Source organism: Myodes glareolus, chromosome 8 (assembly GCF_982192425.1).
Source record: "Myodes glareolus chromosome 8, mMyoGla1.1, whole genome shotgun sequence".
Lineage (NCBI taxonomy): Eukaryota > Metazoa > Chordata > Mammalia > Rodentia > Cricetidae > Myodes > Myodes glareolus.
The window spans coordinates 2,801,158-2,819,788 of record NC_142033.1 but is presented as its reverse complement, the minus strand read 5'-3'; the positions used below and the strand labels follow the sequence as shown (position 1 = coordinate 2,819,788).

The 18,631-nt window shown below is 43.6% G+C and overlaps 1 protein-coding gene across 10 annotated transcripts in view; it reads right to left on the bottom strand.

The window, feature by feature from the left end:
• The window catches only part of Znf644 (zinc finger protein 644), a 69,833-nt gene extending 51,748 nt beyond the window's left edge, over nt 1-18,085 (bottom strand). Inside the window, exons 1-2 of one of the 10 annotated variants that reach the window (XM_048447118.3) lie at nt 17,837-18,085; nt 5,563-5,673 (exon numbers count right to left, since the gene is read on the bottom strand). The gene's annotated coding sequence lies outside the window, so the exon portion shown is untranslated. Of the gene's footprint in view, nt 1-5,562; nt 5,674-16,736; nt 16,965-17,520; nt 17,808-17,836 lie in introns of those variants that run through there. The other 9 variants (XM_085691538.2, XM_048447111.3, XM_087908763.1 and 6 more) reach the window with 9 other exon arrangements.
• Nucleotides 18,086-18,631: the final 546 nt, after the last annotated feature.

Below are 18,631 nucleotides of genomic sequence, written 5' to 3'. Positions count from 1 at the left end.
ACGACTAGTTAACAGTACAGAACAGAAAACATCGCTGGCTAGTTAACAGTACAGAACAGAAAACATCACGACTAGTTAACAGTACAGAACAGAAAACATCGCTGGCTAGTTAACAGTACAGAACAGAAAACATCACTGACTAGTTAACAGTACAGAACAGAAAACATCACGACTAGTTAACAGTACAGAACAGAAAACATCACGACTAGTTAACAGTACAGAACAGAAAACATCACGACTAGTTAACAGTACAGAACAGAAAACATCACGACTAGTTAACAGTACAGAACAGAAAACATCGCTGGCTAGTTAACAGTACAGAACAGAAAGCATCACGACTAGTTAACAGTACAGAACAGAAAACATCACGACTAGTTAACAGTACAGAACAGAAAACATCGCTGGCTAGTTAACAGTACAGAACAGAAAACATCACGACTAGTTAACAGTACAGAACAGAAAACATCACGACTAGTTAACAGTACAGAACAGAAAACATCACTGACTAGTTAACAGTACAGAACAGAAAACATCACGACTAGTTAACAGTACAGAACAGAAAACATCGCTGGCTAGTTAACAGTACAGAACAGAAAACATCACTGGCTAGTTAACAGTACAGAACAGAAAACATCACTGACTAGTTAACAGTACAGAACAGAAAACATCACTGGCTAGTTAACAGTACAGAACAGAAAACATCACGACTAGTTAACAGTACAGAACAGAAAACATCACGACTAGTTAACAGTACAGAACAGAAAACATCGCTGGCTAGTTAACAGTACAGAACAGAAAACATCGCTGGCTAGTTAACAGTACAGAACAGAAAACATCACGACTAGTTAACAGTACAGAACAGAAAACATCACGACTAGTTAACAGTACAGAACAGAAAACATCGCTGGCTAGTTAACAGTACAGAACAGAAAACATCACGACTAGTTAACAGTACAGAACAGAAAACATCACGACTAGTTAACAGTACAGAACAGAAAGCATCACGACTAGTTAACAGTACAGAACAGAAAACATCACGACTAGTTAACAGTACAGAACAGAAAACATCGCTGGCTAGTTAACAGTACAGAACAGAAAACATCACTGGCTAGTTAACAGTACAGAACAGAAAACATCACGACTAGTTAACAGTACAGAACAGAAAACATCACGACTAGTTAACAGTACAGAACAGAAAACATCGCTGGCTAGTTAACAGTACAGAACAGAAAACATCACGACTAGTTAACAGTACAGAACAGAAAACATCGCTGGCTAGTTAACAGTACAGAACAGAAAGCAGTCCTGACGCAGTAGAGAAAGAAAGCAATGCTGACCGGCAGGCTGTGTAAAACAGGGAAAAGTGGGGAGGGTGCCAGAGAATGGAAGCGTTTCAAAGAATTACAGGGCACAAACTTTGAGGGCACTCAGCTGTCACAGGGTACTCAGTCACCAAGAGATTAAACCATAGAGCAGGATGTGCATACGTTAAATGCTAATACTGTGGCACTGCATGTAAGACACATGAACAGCACATGTTCCGGAAACCTACAAGGGCTTATCATGAACAGACTACATCTAAGTGTGTGCTTCATCACCTGTTTCTACACTTTCAACAGAACAGGCGGAAGATTTGACTAAGTATAAGAAGATATGCAGCATCCTTTGTCACTAGTTGCAGTAAGACACCACTACACAACTTTAAAACCAATCGGACCGAGTGCTGGTGAAGTGCATGTCTGAATCTCAGCATGCTGTGTAAAAAACTCCATGCAAAAGAATTCTCATTTCATTTAATACAATTGCAGGGTATGCAAACTATCCCATAATGACAATGCAATCCATCATTTCCAGGACAAAAGGGACAGACAATAGGAAAGGATCACAGCCGTGGGATGTAAAAAGAATCCTCAAAGTAATGGGCATGCTCATTTATATGACAGAAGGACAAGTTCATGTGTCTACAGTTACCAAATCTGTCCAAACTTTACGTTTAAACATGAGACTTGACAGGTATTTGTCCATAACTTAAAATAGCCACAACATGCCAAATTTGGTTTTAGGAAAAAAAAATTCCAATTTCAAATTACAAAAGTTATAATGGCAATAAATTTTCAAAAATAATGTAAAGTACAAGGTACAAATGAATGATCAACATCTATATAACTGGTAAGTCAATATATAAACAATGCTTCCAAAATCTCATAGCATATTTTTATGAAACAAACATAGCAGAACCACCTATACTATATGGACAATGAAGTTTCTGTCAAAATCAATAAAATAAATAAATAACCTGCTTTTACAGGCTGACTCAAACCACAATTCGGGAGCTAGAGAAATGGTTTACCAACTAAGGAGAGCAGACTGGCTACCCCAAAGGCTCTGGGAAATGACCTGAGCGTGCCCTCTTTGAGGACTAGAAGGCACCGTGCAAGCTTTCCAAGGCGGGGGGGGGGGGGGGGACCAAATAGTGCTACACAGCTAGGATGCCCACAAACTTTATCAACAACCAGCAGGGTACCAGAACCCTAAGGAAGTAGTAAAGGCACACATGCTTTGGTGGTAACCAACAACTCTCCAACAGGACTGAAGACACATTCAACAAGAGAGGAATTATGCTTTGTAGTGTTGGAAACCTAGCTAATTACCCAGTGCTCAGAAACTCAGTTATGGAGGACAATCTACAACCACTAATTTATTAGGTACCATAATACTAACTACTTTCTAAATATTTGTCCTTATACCTACAGGTAAGGATCGACCTCAACCCCTCATCAAGGGAACTTCTCTTTGTAACAGATGGAGACCACTCCAGAAAACCACAACCAATCAAAATGCAGAGCTGTGGAGCCCAACCCCGATGGACACATCTACAGAACACTCCCACACCCAAGGTTCAGGAATCAGAGGGGCTGGTAAGGGCCAGAGGACCAGGGAATTTACCGTGAGATGTGCCTCCTTGTAATACCAGAAGCTGGACCCATAATGTCTTACCAACACAACTACCCAAACATTACCTGAACCAGGATGACACCAGTGGACATGCCAAAGTGGACAGGGAAAAACCCAGGAAGCCTTAACCCTACAAAAACAACTCTGGGCAACTGGGGAGAGCTGGGAGCAGGAGAGGTGGTCGTCAGCCCTGAAGACGTACACACAAGTAGCATTACATGAACAGTTTGTATTTAAGAATCTATATAATATGTAATATGCATGCAATAACAGTGAAAAAAGGGAAGTCATGAATTAGAAGAGCAGGGAAGAGCACACTGGAGGGTTTGATGGGAAGGAAAGGGAGAAATATAATTAAATTATAATCTCAAAATATGATTTTAAAAAAAGAGGACTGATTGTTCTTCCCATCACCCACCTACAGGGTGACTCACACCCACCTCCAAGTCCAATCCAGGGAATCCAATGCTACCTCTGGCTTCCTAGCATACTGTATGCAGACATACATGCAGGTAAAGCACCCATACATAAACAAATACAAATAAAATAAAAACATAGTTGCAAAATCAACCAGCCTATATATTCTGTATCACACGCTCACTGGTCTCCTCACAGCCCTCGTAAGGAGAGGCAGCGGCTGTCACAGGACCACACACTTCCACCTTTTCAGGATCCTGCTGCCACCACTGATACACACATACTGGATGAAGTCTGACAGGCTATCTCAACTGTCTCTCAGTTGTCTCAGCCAATCCTAGAGCAGCTACAGCTGACAAGAAGCTAGTCGGGGCCAGAGAGCCAGGTACCTTCCCGATCTGCTGCTAACCAAACTTAGGAGCAAACCTCAGCCAAGGCCCCAAACACTGCCTGGTTGACTCGGACACTTGCTCTAATAGCACATAACTCAACTTTCTCAGCCACTAACTTACTTCACAGTAATACTGATCCAAGCCTCCTACATTAACATGGCCTCTGCAGAAGGAGGACGTGCACATTTGTGAGACTTCCCTGCTAACAACTGCCCAAACTGACTCAGGACTTCCAGAAAGAAGGAGTTAGCGTCACTCCTCCCGCACAATACTCACCATTCCAGAGCACACAGCCATTAAAGAAATTCAACTACCCCTACAAACACAGGTTACAAAGCTTCTACAAACAGCCCTAGTCCAACACTCTGAAACCTAGAACCTGTAAATCCAAAACTTTGGGGGTGTCTGATGCTGTTGGTAAATTCCACTTAAATATTCAAAACAAGCAAACAAACAAAACCCTCTGAAATCTGAAAAAGTTCTGGTTCCAGAGGCTGGAGAGGCTCAGCAGATGGGAACACTTGCTGCTCTTCCAGAAACCCAAGTTCAACTCCCAACATCTACCCTGCGTGACTCATAAGCATCTCTAATTCCAGCTCTAGGAGCATCAAAGGTCTCTGACCTCTGGACGTGCATGTTTGTGCGTGCACACACACACACACTTAAAAATAACACTTGAAATAATTTAAATTCTGGTTTGAAGAATTACAGCTTTTGGTTTTACCTGATGACCACATAGAGCTGTTCCTCCTCCTGCCCCAAATTCAACTGATTACTCTCCAAACCCTTGCATTCTTGGTTCTTCCTCTACTTCCACCCAGGGATCTATTCACCCACGTCTCTGGAGTTTACCCCAGCGTCTTTTGTGTAGCACATGCCTTTCAGGAACTCCATAAAGCATCTGAAGGAAGACTCTAAGCAATTCTGGAGTTTTATGGCTGCTCGCACACGTGACAAGGTGCTGGAGTGCAAACAAGTCACACACAACAACAGTTTTCCTTCAGATCTCATCATCAATTATTTCCAATGTTGATCCATAATCCTTTTTAAGAACATTTATCACCTTCCCTTATTCCTGGTGTCTAAAACTGCAACATGGACATGTTTCCAAACACTACGCCGAACATTCTGTAAGTGATAGGTCTTCCTGGGGACTGAACCCAGAGCCTCAGGCATGCTAGGCAAGTGCTCTATCACCAAGCTACAGTCCAGCTCTGACCCTCCACCCTCCCCTTCCCCCCTTTCAATTTCTGAGACATTGTCTTGCTACACCACCCAGGCTGAACTGGAGCTAGCCCAGGCAAGTCTCAAACTGGCAATCCTGCTTCAGTCAAAGCACAGGTGTGCACCTCAGCAGGTGTGCACCTCCGCCAGGCTTCCCTTCTTAGGTAAAATTCAACTGGGGTTCAACCACTAACTTCTTCCATTCATTCTCTAGTCTGTTACTGTCTTTCCTGTGCTGAGCCTTCACACATGTTCTGATTCTTTTTTCTCTACGTTACATCCCTTACCACCCAACTTTCTATTAAGATTCTGAACTAACTTTTCTATTAAATGTTCAGTGCTCTGGACTTCCTGTCCTATGACTTCCTATTCTAACTTCTAAGCTCTCCCTTTGTAGACTTCAGAGGCCCTGATAACGTTCCTAGCTTTCCTGCAGCACGGCTCCTTCCTCCTCCAGCAGTTTCTGTTATTCCCAGCACCCGGGGGTCCTCAGGCCTAGGATCAGGTAGTTAAAGTCACGCAGGAATTGTCTGTAGGCAGGTGCTACTATAACAAATCAATCTGAGTCGTTTACCTGGGTTTTCTTCTGTTATCAACTGAGCTTTTGTTTTTCCTTTCTCACACCAGCTTGCTGTAAAGGGATGAATTTTCCAATCTTGCATCTGGGAATAGGATCCTGACAGAACTGAGGAGAAAACAGGCTGGTGTTGGTTTCCAGTTCAACATGCAGATATCCGCCGTGAGTTTAGGTCCACACCCTGAGCCTGAGCTCTGCCTAGTTCTTCTCATCTACACACATCTTCCGTTCAGTGTAAGGAAAGAAAACTGAAGGTACAAGATCCCAAATGCTGCTTGCTTTACAGGTTTTTACAGGTTTCTTTCAAAGGAACCTGCAGTCACCAGCTCAGGAGCAGGCGTAGGCCCTCGCTAGTGAGCCGGGAGTTCTGCAGTAGTTGCTGCTGTTACCAGGCCTTACCTCACGGTCACTCTCCTAACCCTCTCAGTTCAGTGGGATGCTGTAGTGCACGGCTATCTAACCTACCATGCTTGAATGAAGGTCAATCATCTTTTCTTCTTCTGCTCCAAGTCTGAGCAAAGCACAGTGGCAAAGTCTCTGTGGCTACTCTGGTTACTATGACCTGACATCAGGTTTTACTGCACACTATAGTTAAACACGACCTAGAGGACTTTTCTGGTATAAAATTAATACCCCTTTTGAGGCCAATATATAACCTTTTAAAAAGGATTTATATGCAAGATCAATATGTGCTCTTAACCCATGAGTTATCTCTCCAGCCTCCGATATACAACCTATAAAAACATTTTTGAATAAAAAGAATCACAGGAATTTGAGAAAGTAAGTACTCTGTTGGAAATATTAGGACTAACCTATTAAATAAAGCACTGCCATTCAAATCTAACCAGTCTTCAGTTGCTGTTTGACTTGATTTATAAACTTCTGAAAGGTGAATTCAGACCCAAGGCGAGTGTTACCAGCTTCTTGAGGAAGCTAATTGTTTACATCTCAAAGCTATTTGTCAGTCACATAAATTTAAGCCTAACACTGTTTAGCTTTTTAATGGAACAATCCTTTCTTCATTAAATTGTTTTGGCATACAAGTACCATTCATTTTAGTATTTTTTTTTACATTTTTTGTTTTCATTGTTTGTTATCATTTTTAAAAAACACAGCAAGGCCAGGCAGAGTGGCAGCAGCCTTCAATTCCAGTTTAGGGGGCAAGTGGATCTCTGAGTCTGCAGCTAAGCCAGCCTGGTTTATACACAGTAAACCAAAAGAGCAAAACAAAACCCAGCAAGATGAGCAGAAATCAATACTGAGTAAGTCTCAAGGTAACTACATCTCAAAGGAAAACTAGCAAGTCAAAGTCAGGTTTGGAAAGCAAGGCAAGCTGAAGGCAGCCAGACAATTCCCAACCTGGCGCATCTATGGTTTGTAACTCTTCGGCACTGCTACCCTAATGGCATCACACACTCCTCCACCTTCCACCTCTCCTACGTGTGGACTGCTAGACAGGAATCTTTACAGCACTCAGCTTAGGGCCCTGCTGGTGTCTCTGTCGCTGCAGGCAGCCATTTTGTTACTGCTCAGTAGCCGGTACCCACGGCCAGAGACTACAGTTCAGGAAAGCACCCCACACTACAGGAGTCCTTTCTGCTGTCTCCGCTTCCCACCACCCTATCGACATCAACTCCCAGGTCCTACTTGACAGCAAGGGAAACATTTTTTTGCTTTCGCTGATTTGAGGGATGACCGGCAACCAAGATAAGAGTCAAATGTAACTATTCTCCCAAGTTCCCAAAAGCTGTGAGCTAATATTAACTATCAGAATGGCTAAAACATAAATTTCACACTAACTTAAAACTATAAAACTCCATGTATCCCAAATGTTGTTTCTGCTGTAATTTTCATGTTTTTCCCAATTTCACTTCAAGAATTATCTACACATTACATACTTCCAGGTGTCGTCAAACACAATTACATCCAATTAAGGGGCCTTAGCCATTCTAGTAAAGATAAATCATATAAACTATAAAACATGTAAGCCAGGGAATTAAGTCTTTAGGTATATCCCCCTACTGTTGAGCAAACTCTCTCTCGAAGGCAGACTTCCTGCCTTTCTTCCCACCAGTTCAGGGGAGTGTCTATAAATGTCCCAAGTTTTTAAAACAAGTACCTATTTAATAATAGAAACCCACAGTCCAAATAATTAACTTTAATTACTACCTGGTTTTCTATCAGCTCTTACACCAATTCTCTCTCACACTACGACTACTATGTACTGTTTTCATTAAAATTCAGCATTTTATTCCACTGAACTCAAAATTTCATTCAAAATCCATCCATTCCATCACAGCATAACTTTCTTGGATTTTAGTGGTTTTTGCTTTGGATTTTGAGAAAGGTCTCTCCATGACCTTGACTGTTCTGGAATTCACTATGTCTGTCTGGCTGACCGCCAATGTTCTTACAAAAAACTTAACAATAACTCAAAATCATCAAGTTTCTCATGGAAAAATACTCATGTGTCATAAGATTTGTAACTTGTATGTAAACTTTACCAAGTAAAGTGTTGGATAGCAGAAAATAGTAACATCGTTCCACTTTGTGTGTGGTATATGTGAGTGCATGTGCTCGCGTATTTATTCACAGGTGTGCCTGACTGGAGGCTGGAGATGTCCTGGAATTGGCCAATTCAGCTAGACTTAAACTGACCCGTGAAGGACCTCCAAAGACCAACCTGTCCCCTCCACACCCCCACCCAGCCCTCACTCTGACCAGACTGAGTCCCCACGCTTGACCTCCACCCAGCCTCTTCTCCAGCACCACGTGTTCTCTTTCTGGATGTGGCCCAGCATCCTCTAAGCCCAGCCCTTGGGAAGCAGAGGCAGGCAGATCTGAGGGTGTCATGCTGTCCCCCGCACACAGACAAGCTCTGGCTGACTCAGGTCAGTCACTACCCCAAGCACACTGTAGCTACAATTTTTCCTACCTTTTTCATGGAATTCTGGCGAATCAATGATCAGTGAAACTTTTACTTCAAATTTCCAAGGCAAACTTCAGATCCTTCTAGTTCATGTCACAATCTTAAGTTTATTTGTGCTCCCTTTATTTAAAATTGACTAATCAAGGGTAACACTTGCATCCTACAATTCCCACCAGTGTGATTTTCTTTTAACATCAATTTCTCTCTGATAAGTCTATTTATATCTATCCATAGCATTTCTTCAAAACTTAGGTAATCACTGTTTTTACGAAGCAGCTCACTGAGCAGCCCAGTGTGCGCTCCGGTGGCCTGCAAGTCACCGGTTCTTTGGAGCATTCCTATGATACTGAGACACTGCGCCAAGCGCACAACCAGCCCAGGTAAAGCAGGTGAGGAGCAACTGTGGTACGGGTTGTTTTCTCGCTTTCTTAATTACTTCAAGGTCTCTAACAACTAGTTGTTGAAAGAAGTTGTTGGATTTACTCTAGAGAAAAATTACCTTTTAGCCTGGACTTCCACCCTGCTTCAATTTTTGAAAAGTATAAGCACAGACTGCAAATTCCACTTGATGTAAAAAAAAAATATATTAACACACACACGTAAAATAACTTACTGTATCACTCCAGATTCAAAACCACGTGGTAGCAGATGTCACCTGTAAACTGTACCACTTTTAATGATATTGTCATTTTCAACTCTACCATGTTTACAGATGTGCTTTGCATTTAGTCGGCTGCTATCTTGTTGAGTCTCCTGTCTGCTTGTCAAGGCAGGCTGCGCAGACCCACGCAGTTCATGGTGTGACCCACCTGAGCTCTAAAGCAGTAGCCAGACTGGAAAACGCAACACACCACATACCGCAGTGAAAAACATTTGTATATTTTTTTAAATAAAGTTTCAAAAGGTTAAAAAAAAAGACATAAAAAGTGATGCATGCAATCAAACAACAAAATGTCTCTAAAAACAAAAGCAAATTCACAGTTATCAACTTAGCACGATAAACATGTGCAAGTTTACAGAGAACATTCTATTACTTTGTGAATTCCTAAATCCAGTTTTTTACAAAGTCTTAACATTTTGAAGTCTTTTTTCAATGACTAATCTGCCCAATTGTACACTTGTCCTACTGACCTAAGACAATCCTGCAGATACAGCTGCTATCTCAAGACAGATATGCAAATTCCCATATTAAACTCTTATTTAAAACAAAAACCAAAATTTTTCACATGGAATACAAATTTTTATTATTAGCTCAAACACATTCATTATCTAAATGTTAATAAAATCTTTTCATGACAAATTTTATAGAACATGCAAAACATATCCATTCTTCAAAGCTAGATATAATAAAGTGTAAGCTACGTATTTCTTTACACCTTTACAACTCTAAGTCCTTAAGAGTTCACAGGAAAAGAAACTCTTTCTCTCCAATTTAACATTATACAAAAAGACTTCCACTGTTTAGCAGTAATGCCTAACAGTGAAGTAATTACTGGTTCCAACAGAAGGAGGAAAAATTCAAACATTCTAAGTAAAAATCATGATCAATGAATACATTTCTCCCGTTTCTTCTTTCTGTGGAGATGAGGGGCGGGGAGAAGGGTTGAGGCAGGCTCTCACTTAGCCCAGGCTGACCTCATTAACCTTGTATCCAGAAGATGACCTTCAACTCCTAATTCTTTTGGTCCCACCTCCCAAGTGCTAGGATCACAGGCCGGCAGCACTGCTAGCCAGCATTCCCATCGCAATCTTCAGCTGGTAAAGCTCCCTCTGCAGGTTTGAACCATTCAGAATCTGTCGGTAAGGTAACGCTCTAGTTACTCATGCCAGAATCTTTTAACTTAAAAGGTGGATGCTTAACTGTAAAAACAAGTATAATTTATTACTACCTCCACAATTACAGTAAGACATCCTCAAATACCTCATTAAGCAGACTGAAAAATCCGAACATTAATCTAGAAGCTACTATTAAAAAGTCTCCAAAAGGCATCTGTGTAAGGGGACGATCCCATACTTCTTGGCCATATGCATCAAGAATACTATACTGAAAGCAGACAGTTGTTCTCTGTGGAGTCATTCAAATCTTTATATTCTAAAACTTCCAGATCCTAATACTAACCACTACACAGTTGCTGTCAGTAAAAACTGAGAAGCTGCTCTCCAGTCTGGGCATAAATCACACTAGAGGGAAAGCCCCACATCAACTCCCATCCCATCTGACTCCTCCTAACTCATGCAAGAGCAAAGACAGGCTCACTTGCTCCTCCCACCCCTGGAAAGGAGAACATGTAGCCATCACCACGTCCAGAACAAAACTAACCTAGCACTGATACATCTGACAGGAAATTACTACAAAACACTTTTTTCAGTGCAGAAAATGTTCTATATTACTTTCTGAAATGCGGGGTTTCATTGTGTAGATCAGTCTAGCCTTGAGCCCAGAGCTCTGCCTGCCCACAGAGCAGAGCTGAAACTGGAGTGAGGGACTTGTGTGTGTGCTTCAGTGTATGTACACGCACCATGGGAGTGCACTGCCAAGTCCAGAGGAGGGTACTTGAGTTACAGGCAGTTGTGAACCTCCTGATGTGGATGCTGGGAACTGAACACAGGTCCTCTGGAAGAGCAGCAAGTGCTCTTAACCATTAAACCACCTCCTCAGCCCCAAAAATGTTCATTATCATGATCTAGATTCTAGGGAAAAAGGCCTGTTTACGTTATTTGGCACTGGATAGACTTGTGGTATTTCCATGTGTTTAAGCTTTGCCTAAATAAAACATTTAAAAACAAGTCACTATTAGCTAAATCTAAAATCCATTCCTCAGTTTCCAGTCTTCTTGACCAATCACCATATACTGCAAATCAAATAATATCCCAATATGGGAAATCTCAGAAGGTCCACAAACCTTCAATATTTTCCCAGCATTTTTCTTACTCTACATAGTATTAATTTTCCTAAATATCAACTCACTATTCATCAAGTACTAATAGATTATGCACACACACACTCCACCATATAGTGATTAGTCTGTGTTTCTATACCTCTCTCAACCCAACCCAGAATTCCAATCTATCAGTTGGGTTCAATTTATAGCTGCTTTAATTTCCATCAACTTTTAAAGGAATATTCTTCCTATGTGTTCATTTTTCTCAAGCATTCTTTAATTAAATGTCAACTTTATACTTTGTCCAGCACCCTAAAAAGGACTTTCCCTATATGCACTGACCAATACAGTAGCTATGTGTCTACTCTGAACTGAAGTGTGCTTTATGTCTGTATTATGGGGATTTTACAGAACTGTTATGGGTAACAAATATATATATATATAATATATATATATTTCAGTTATATTCATACATTAAAATAGCATTTTGGATATACTGAGTTGAGCTATATTTAGATTTTTGACCTATTTCTTCTTTCAGTGTGGCTACAATTTTAAACTGAGCCTTGCAGCTCAACCCAAATGTATGCTGTGCATACAGCGCTGACCTCCACAATCATTAGAAATGACTAACAAGCCACTTCTTCTGTGTCACTCCTCTCTAGCTAGGATCAAGACGCTCCTGAGCTCAAACCGGAATCTGTTCACTATGAGACTTTAACTCCGAGGTGCTTCCCTATATGTAAAACGGGAACATATGGTTCATTAGCATTATAAAACACACAATAGATAATTTAACTTTATATTAACTATAACTATATTATAGTACTAGAATCAGGGGTAGCTTCTCAAGTCAGAAATGATGATGCAAGCCTGTATTCCCAGCACTTGGGAGGTGGCAGGAAGATCGAGATCACCCACAGCTATATAATGAATTGAGAGCCAGCATGGACTACATGAGACCCTGTCTCAAAAAGATGGGGACTTTCCCTTTCTTTTTATATTGCTGAAAACAACTCTTAAACATAATGAAACAGTATTTCAACATTCTTCCTTGTGTGAAATAAAAATTTCACCAGCCTGTACAATTTTGTTTAGTTTAAGAATTTGTGTTTGTGATGAGGAAAGAACAGAATATCAAGGGGGGAAGTTACCATTACATCAAACACATGCATGTGGGCACACAGGACAAAAGAAAAACAGGCAAAGGAAATGCTCCATTTGGAGAAATTAAAAATTCCCAATGAAAAGATCCCATTTCCGGGGATCAGACGGGGTGGATCTGCACAGGTATATGGAGCCAGAGGTCAGCATCTCTCACTGAACCTGAGCTCCAGGGTTATAAATCTCTACCAGCCCAGGACTGGGGTTGACTCACGGGCTTTACATGCATACTGACAGTCTAAGTTGGGGTCCCCACGCCTGCACAGCAGGCACAACTGAGCCTAGCTCCCCTCGCTGTTACCCAGGAGATATATAATATTACATTCAAGCACACAGAACCAATCCACCTTCTCTCCTCTAAAGGTCGCTGTCACATGGCCACAAACACCGCTGTGAACCAGACCGTCAGCACTGAAAAGCACTATTTCCCAGGACATCTGCTCACCCACTTCCAGTGACAACAATGGGGCACAGTGAATGTCACACTTTTGTGGCTGCTCCAACATTCTTTAACTCTCAGATTTAGATAGAGCCTAAAGATGGGGCCTTTACAGAAACAACTCTAAAGCCACCACAGGGGAAGAGCTGATTTACTGTAGGAAGACTAAACCGTGACAATAACTACTGTTTATCTGGCACCATTTACTCAGAATTACGGTCCAGAAAGCTACCTTGATGTGAATTCTAGACTTCAAAGAGGGCATTGCTGCTATATCCACTCAGTGCGCACTGCTCCCGTTCCTCAGCTTTACCCCTTCCTGCCTCCACTGCGGTTCCTAGGTGTGCACACATGCACACTTTCTACCTGTTGGTATTAGCAAGTGAAATCAGGTTCAACTCCAGCAAGGCTTTCCTCTACCTTCATACCATTTGCAAACAAATTTGGAAACGCCCTCCTCCTCTCCAGTTAGTGGTGATCTAAAAGTGCCAATCACAGCTAACACGGCCAGGACACTGATAAAATGCATCTGTGTGCACACCGCAAATAAACACTCTGGAAGAAAGTTCAAACAGTAACCTTTAAAAAAGTAAAAAACTGAGCCAGGACTGGTATTGTAGGCCTTTAATCCCAGCACTTGGGAGGCAGATGGATCTCTGTGAGTTCTAGACCAGCCTGGTATACACAACGAGTTCCAGGACAGCTAATGCAAGAGGGAGAGACAAGAAGAAAAAAAAAAACAAAAAGCCCACAAAAATGTAAAAATTCAGTAACTGACAGAATACAGGACGCCATGCTTGGCAAACAGTACTTTAATTGCGAAACTCACCCACCTTGGTCTCCCTAACACTGCACATTAAGTGGATGATGTATGTGCTGAGACACGCACAATACATAATAAACCCTGTACGCACCATTCCAATCAACTTCGGTTCTACCACAGCCTGCACGAAGAGAACTGAGTTTCATGGAATAAATCACTTATCTGCACTGTTATTCACAAAGCCACAGACCCGAGAATCCTAAATGATTCCCTACTGACAGAAGTCAAAGATTAGCACAAAGGTGATTTCTCAAGACAAACTCATCCAGCCTCCCTCCCCAACCTCAGCTATGTCCTTTTTCCTCTTGAAATCTCCGTACTCCTCCTCCTGGAGAGCAGCAGTCACCTCACCCGAGTGCTGTTTTTCTTGTTAACACCGTTCAACTGGGAGAGGATTTTGGAGGGTGGAGGGGCTGAGGGTCTTACTGTATCTGTAACCCAGGTGGCCTCAACTTCACGATCCTTCCTCAGCTACAGCAACGAGAGGACTTCAAGTGTGGCTTCCAAGCCTGGCAAGTCTCTAATCTTGGAGATTTTCAATTAAAAAACACAGACGCATACAACCCCATAATCACGCAAGAGTCAGGTTAAGTTCAAACAAGAAGCAACCCCACAGGTCAGCTTTGGAGAGCTGAGAAAAATCTAAAGAATAGAGAAATTGAGGCCTTAAAAGACAAGAAAACACCCTTTCACGTAGACTCCATTCCTAATGGAAGACTCAACTGAACATGGTGGAGTTTCACCCTCTGGATCTCACGAGGTACTTGTCTGGGAGAGGGAGGAGACACTGCAGCCCACCAGCAGGGTGAGCTATTGCTGGACTCAGTCGTTTAAACCCCAAACTGAACGGCCAAAGTGGCGCTGTTAAAAGAAGCTATCTCCTTCTACTTAGCCCTAATCGCAAACAGCACTTTCAGGACAACACCTCATAAACTGTTCAATGTTTACAGATTTCCCATGTACCAAACACATCTCTACACCAGATAAATGCAGAAAAACATGAAGACCTATGAATATCCAAATTACGACATCCACCATTCACTCCAAAGTTTGATTTTACAAAAGCACCAATTTAAAATTTTTCTAATTTTCTATAAGGATTGCTAAAAACTCTGTGTTCTACGGATTCGGACTGACAACTCGACAAGCCAATTTCTACATGTACTATGGCCGAGTCCTCGTGTGCGGGATGAGCAGCCCCTGAGACAGCGCTCAGACCAGGAGCACTTGTCCTCCCAGAGTCACGTGGCAATAACAGTCCGAACACTGATCTGCACAGCTAGCAGTGATTTGGCATGGCAGACACCACCATTTTCTGTTTTCCTTTACTCCTTCTTTAACTCCAACACTCTCCTAGAACTTGAACAAACCAAAAAACCTGGAAAGCATTCATGATGTGCAAGTGACACTCACTTTATAATTACAGCTCACCACGCCGGAACCCTAATTACCACAAGACTAAGTGTGATTACATCTACTCAGTGTTGAAAACTATCAACCAGCCGTTCAACCCTCTTAGGGTGAAAGGGTCATTCAAAAAGCACTTGATATGACCCCCCATGAGGCTTCTGCCAATTTCAACTGTTTCTGTGCAGCTGACAAACACTGGCTGCAGCACTGTGAGTCCTGCGCGGATGGCTGCAGCACTTGTTGCATCCCCGAGACCTGTGCTAGCAGTAGCTGGTCTGAAAAGGTCATTCTGAATAGCAGCCTAAGAGGCTATCTGTTTACCCAACCAAACAACATTACAAAATGAAGGGCACTAGGATGGTTTTCAGCACCTATTTCATTTCTTGGCAATTTCTAGCAATAATGGCAGTTATCTCTAACTTTCCAAGATTTATCAAGCACATGGTTTTGGTTTTATGTTTTGGCTTGGTTTTTAATTTTTACATTTCTGGGTCAAGTCTGCTTTGAAAAAAGTCATATATTTTGACTTTGGAGCAACACTGTCCAAAATTACATTAACAGTACATTTCTTGTCACAGGTGATCTCACTAATGGCACTACTTAATTAACAGGCCTCCCCAGTAATAGCCTTTGTTTTTAGAACCACTAGCCGTGGCTAACAACAAAGACGAGGATAGGAGTTGAAGACCATCTTCTTACACCACTCACTCATACTCAATACATTGCTAAGAGGATGAGAAAGGATAGCAGCTCTAAAGAGTTCCTCCTTTGGTAAAACTGTCTGATCCAGGAATACAGCTGATGTCAGCTGTTCTGTATGAGAAAGAAACTAAGAAAGGGAAAATACGTAACTGTAAAGAAACCAGGAAAACCAAAGTTTTAAGTAATGTTGAAAAGTTCAGATTTAAATGATATAAATGTGTTTGAACATTCCTTCGGGTAATTACATTAACGACAAACACAAGGCACCAGCTCTTTTGAGATTCACATCATTTCTTCCAACACAATGCATGACGTAAAAAACTTACAGCCATACTTTTTAGCAGCAATATACAAACGACTGCATTAGTACCAGTCAGGTACCCATGTTTCACTAATCGAAATGTCTATGCTGAGTTATAACTTCATTATAGAAGCTCAGCTTTTTTCTTACCAAACCTACCTGAAATACAGTATAACTGATATAAATTCCCTGGATACGGACACATGGCACTGAAGCAAGTTCCCTTGCTCTGGAGAACTTTAGTTGTTTAGGTTCTGAAATTCTTTCCAAAAACTAACTAAACTACCTACGACACGTTTAAGACAAATTCAATACATTCCCCCACCACCCTCATGCAGTAAGCTTGGCATCTATCAGTACTAGCCAGTACAGAAGATGATGTTATGGAAATTAACTTGTACACAGAAGAAGACCATCATTTCGGGGCCCCCAGCTGTGAGTATCCCCTCATTGAGTTTATCACATAAAATTTGAAATCTATTGTAAAAGTTTTATAACAACTGTATTTAAGTCAGTATTACTTCAACAGTTGAAGAAAACTTTTCCACTAATGTCGCTAAACCATGGTTGGATCCCAACACGAGAGTCGTCTGTGGCAGTCTCGAGACAAGAAACCACCTAAGTTTCCAATCCCGGGGAAGGGTCTGGGACAACTCATCTTCACGTTCTCGGGAGAGGTGGATGGAGCACACCTGCTCTCCTCGGGCAGAGATTAAGCTCCCAGGGACACAAAGGCCAGGGAATCAGACCTGGAGAGGCAAAAAGCTTTAGCTGGATACCCACCAATCATCTCTCCTGGCAACCCAAACACTTCGAGTTTTTTTTTTTTCTTTTTCTTTTTTTTTTTTTTTTACCTCTTGGAGTTACTTCCCAGGCACTTTGCGGCACAAGATGTTGCGGACCAGTGGGAAGAAGGGGAGGGCTATGTGGTCTGGTCCCAAAGTCAGGGGGAGGGGTGTGGACAGTTAACGCCAGAGCCGGAGCTCCACAGCCCGGACGGAGCAGCCCCGCACCGAGCTAGCTCCGACTGCGGCGCTCTCGGCCCGCCCCCGTTACTCGGGGTATTACAAAGGCGACCGCCAGGCTCCCCCACACACACGGGGCCTCACCGATCTCGATCCCCTTCCCCCTACCGCTCACTGGCTGCTCCGCTGCATGTGACTAAACAAAACCCCCCAAGTCTAGAGCCCGGCTCAGCCCCTTTGTGTCCGCCACCGGATCCTCCGCCGCCCGAGCGGAAAGGACCCCCCCCCCACCCGCCCGCCCGCTGCCGAATCCCGCCCCGCGGCGGCCACCGCCGCTCACCTAAGGTTCCGCGGCCCCCCGCGGCCGCCGCCTCCCGGACCCCGCGGCCCGGGCTCCTTGTGCAGCAGCAACTCCGCCTCCTCGGCCGCCGCCGCCATCTTAGCCTGTGCGGCAAAACGCGTCCTTTTGGATGGTCGGGAGCCAGCCTAGGGCGTAGCTCCCCGGGCCCGAGCGCCGCGGGCCGGGTCCCCCCACAACTTCTTCCGCCACCCTCGGTCCCGTCACCGCCTGAGCCCGGACGCCCGACACCCGGCCGGGAGGGAAGGGGAGGGGGGGCTCGGCTGAACCCGACCAGAGAAGACCCCCCGAAACTCACAGTTTGGTGCCGTGTGCGTCAAACCGGGGCGACGTTGGGAGCGCGCGGCGTCCCCGCGTCACACGCTGCACTGTACGCTGCTACTCGGCTCCAACGGCCCCCCTCCGCTCCCCGCTTTTCGCCTCCGGCCTCGGTTCCCACGGCGCAGGCGCGCGGCTTTCCCGCCTCTGCCTGGCCGCGGGCCGCCGGGGGAGGCCGGCGAAGAGCACCCGGGCGTTCGGGGCTGCGGGGTAGGGTAGGGTGGGGGGCTGCAGGAACAGTGCACCGCTGTTCTCGGGTGCCAGAGAAACCAAACAAGGTCACCTCCCCCAGCGGTGACCTAATCACTCCCAAGGAGGTTCCCGCCCCAAAGTAGGCATGCTCCAAATATGGTGGCGACCAAACTCTGCAAGACCCAAGGACTAGGCATGCCTGGGCCCTTTAAGGTGGAACAGGCCCGTCTTTGGTTTCTACGGTCACTGGTTGGCCAAGATTCCGTTTCTCTTCTTATCTATTGAAGGAACCAGCTAAAGAACGCAACACATGCCAGCTCTAACCGTGGGGCCCTGGCAAAGAGAGGTTTTAAATAGGGTCACTCGGAAGATGCCTGGTGGCTAGGCATCAGGTGTAGCCACTCAACTTTACCCAGTCAAAACACCCTAAAAGAAGCCGAAGATTGGGGCGACTTGGACGCTGCGGAGATAGTTTCTGCCTTGTGGAGCATGCCTGGATTGTTCAAATTGGAGTCACACAAAGAAACATCTGATACGCTGGTTACCTCTTCAGATAATCAATAGATTCCCCAGAGGGTCTTCC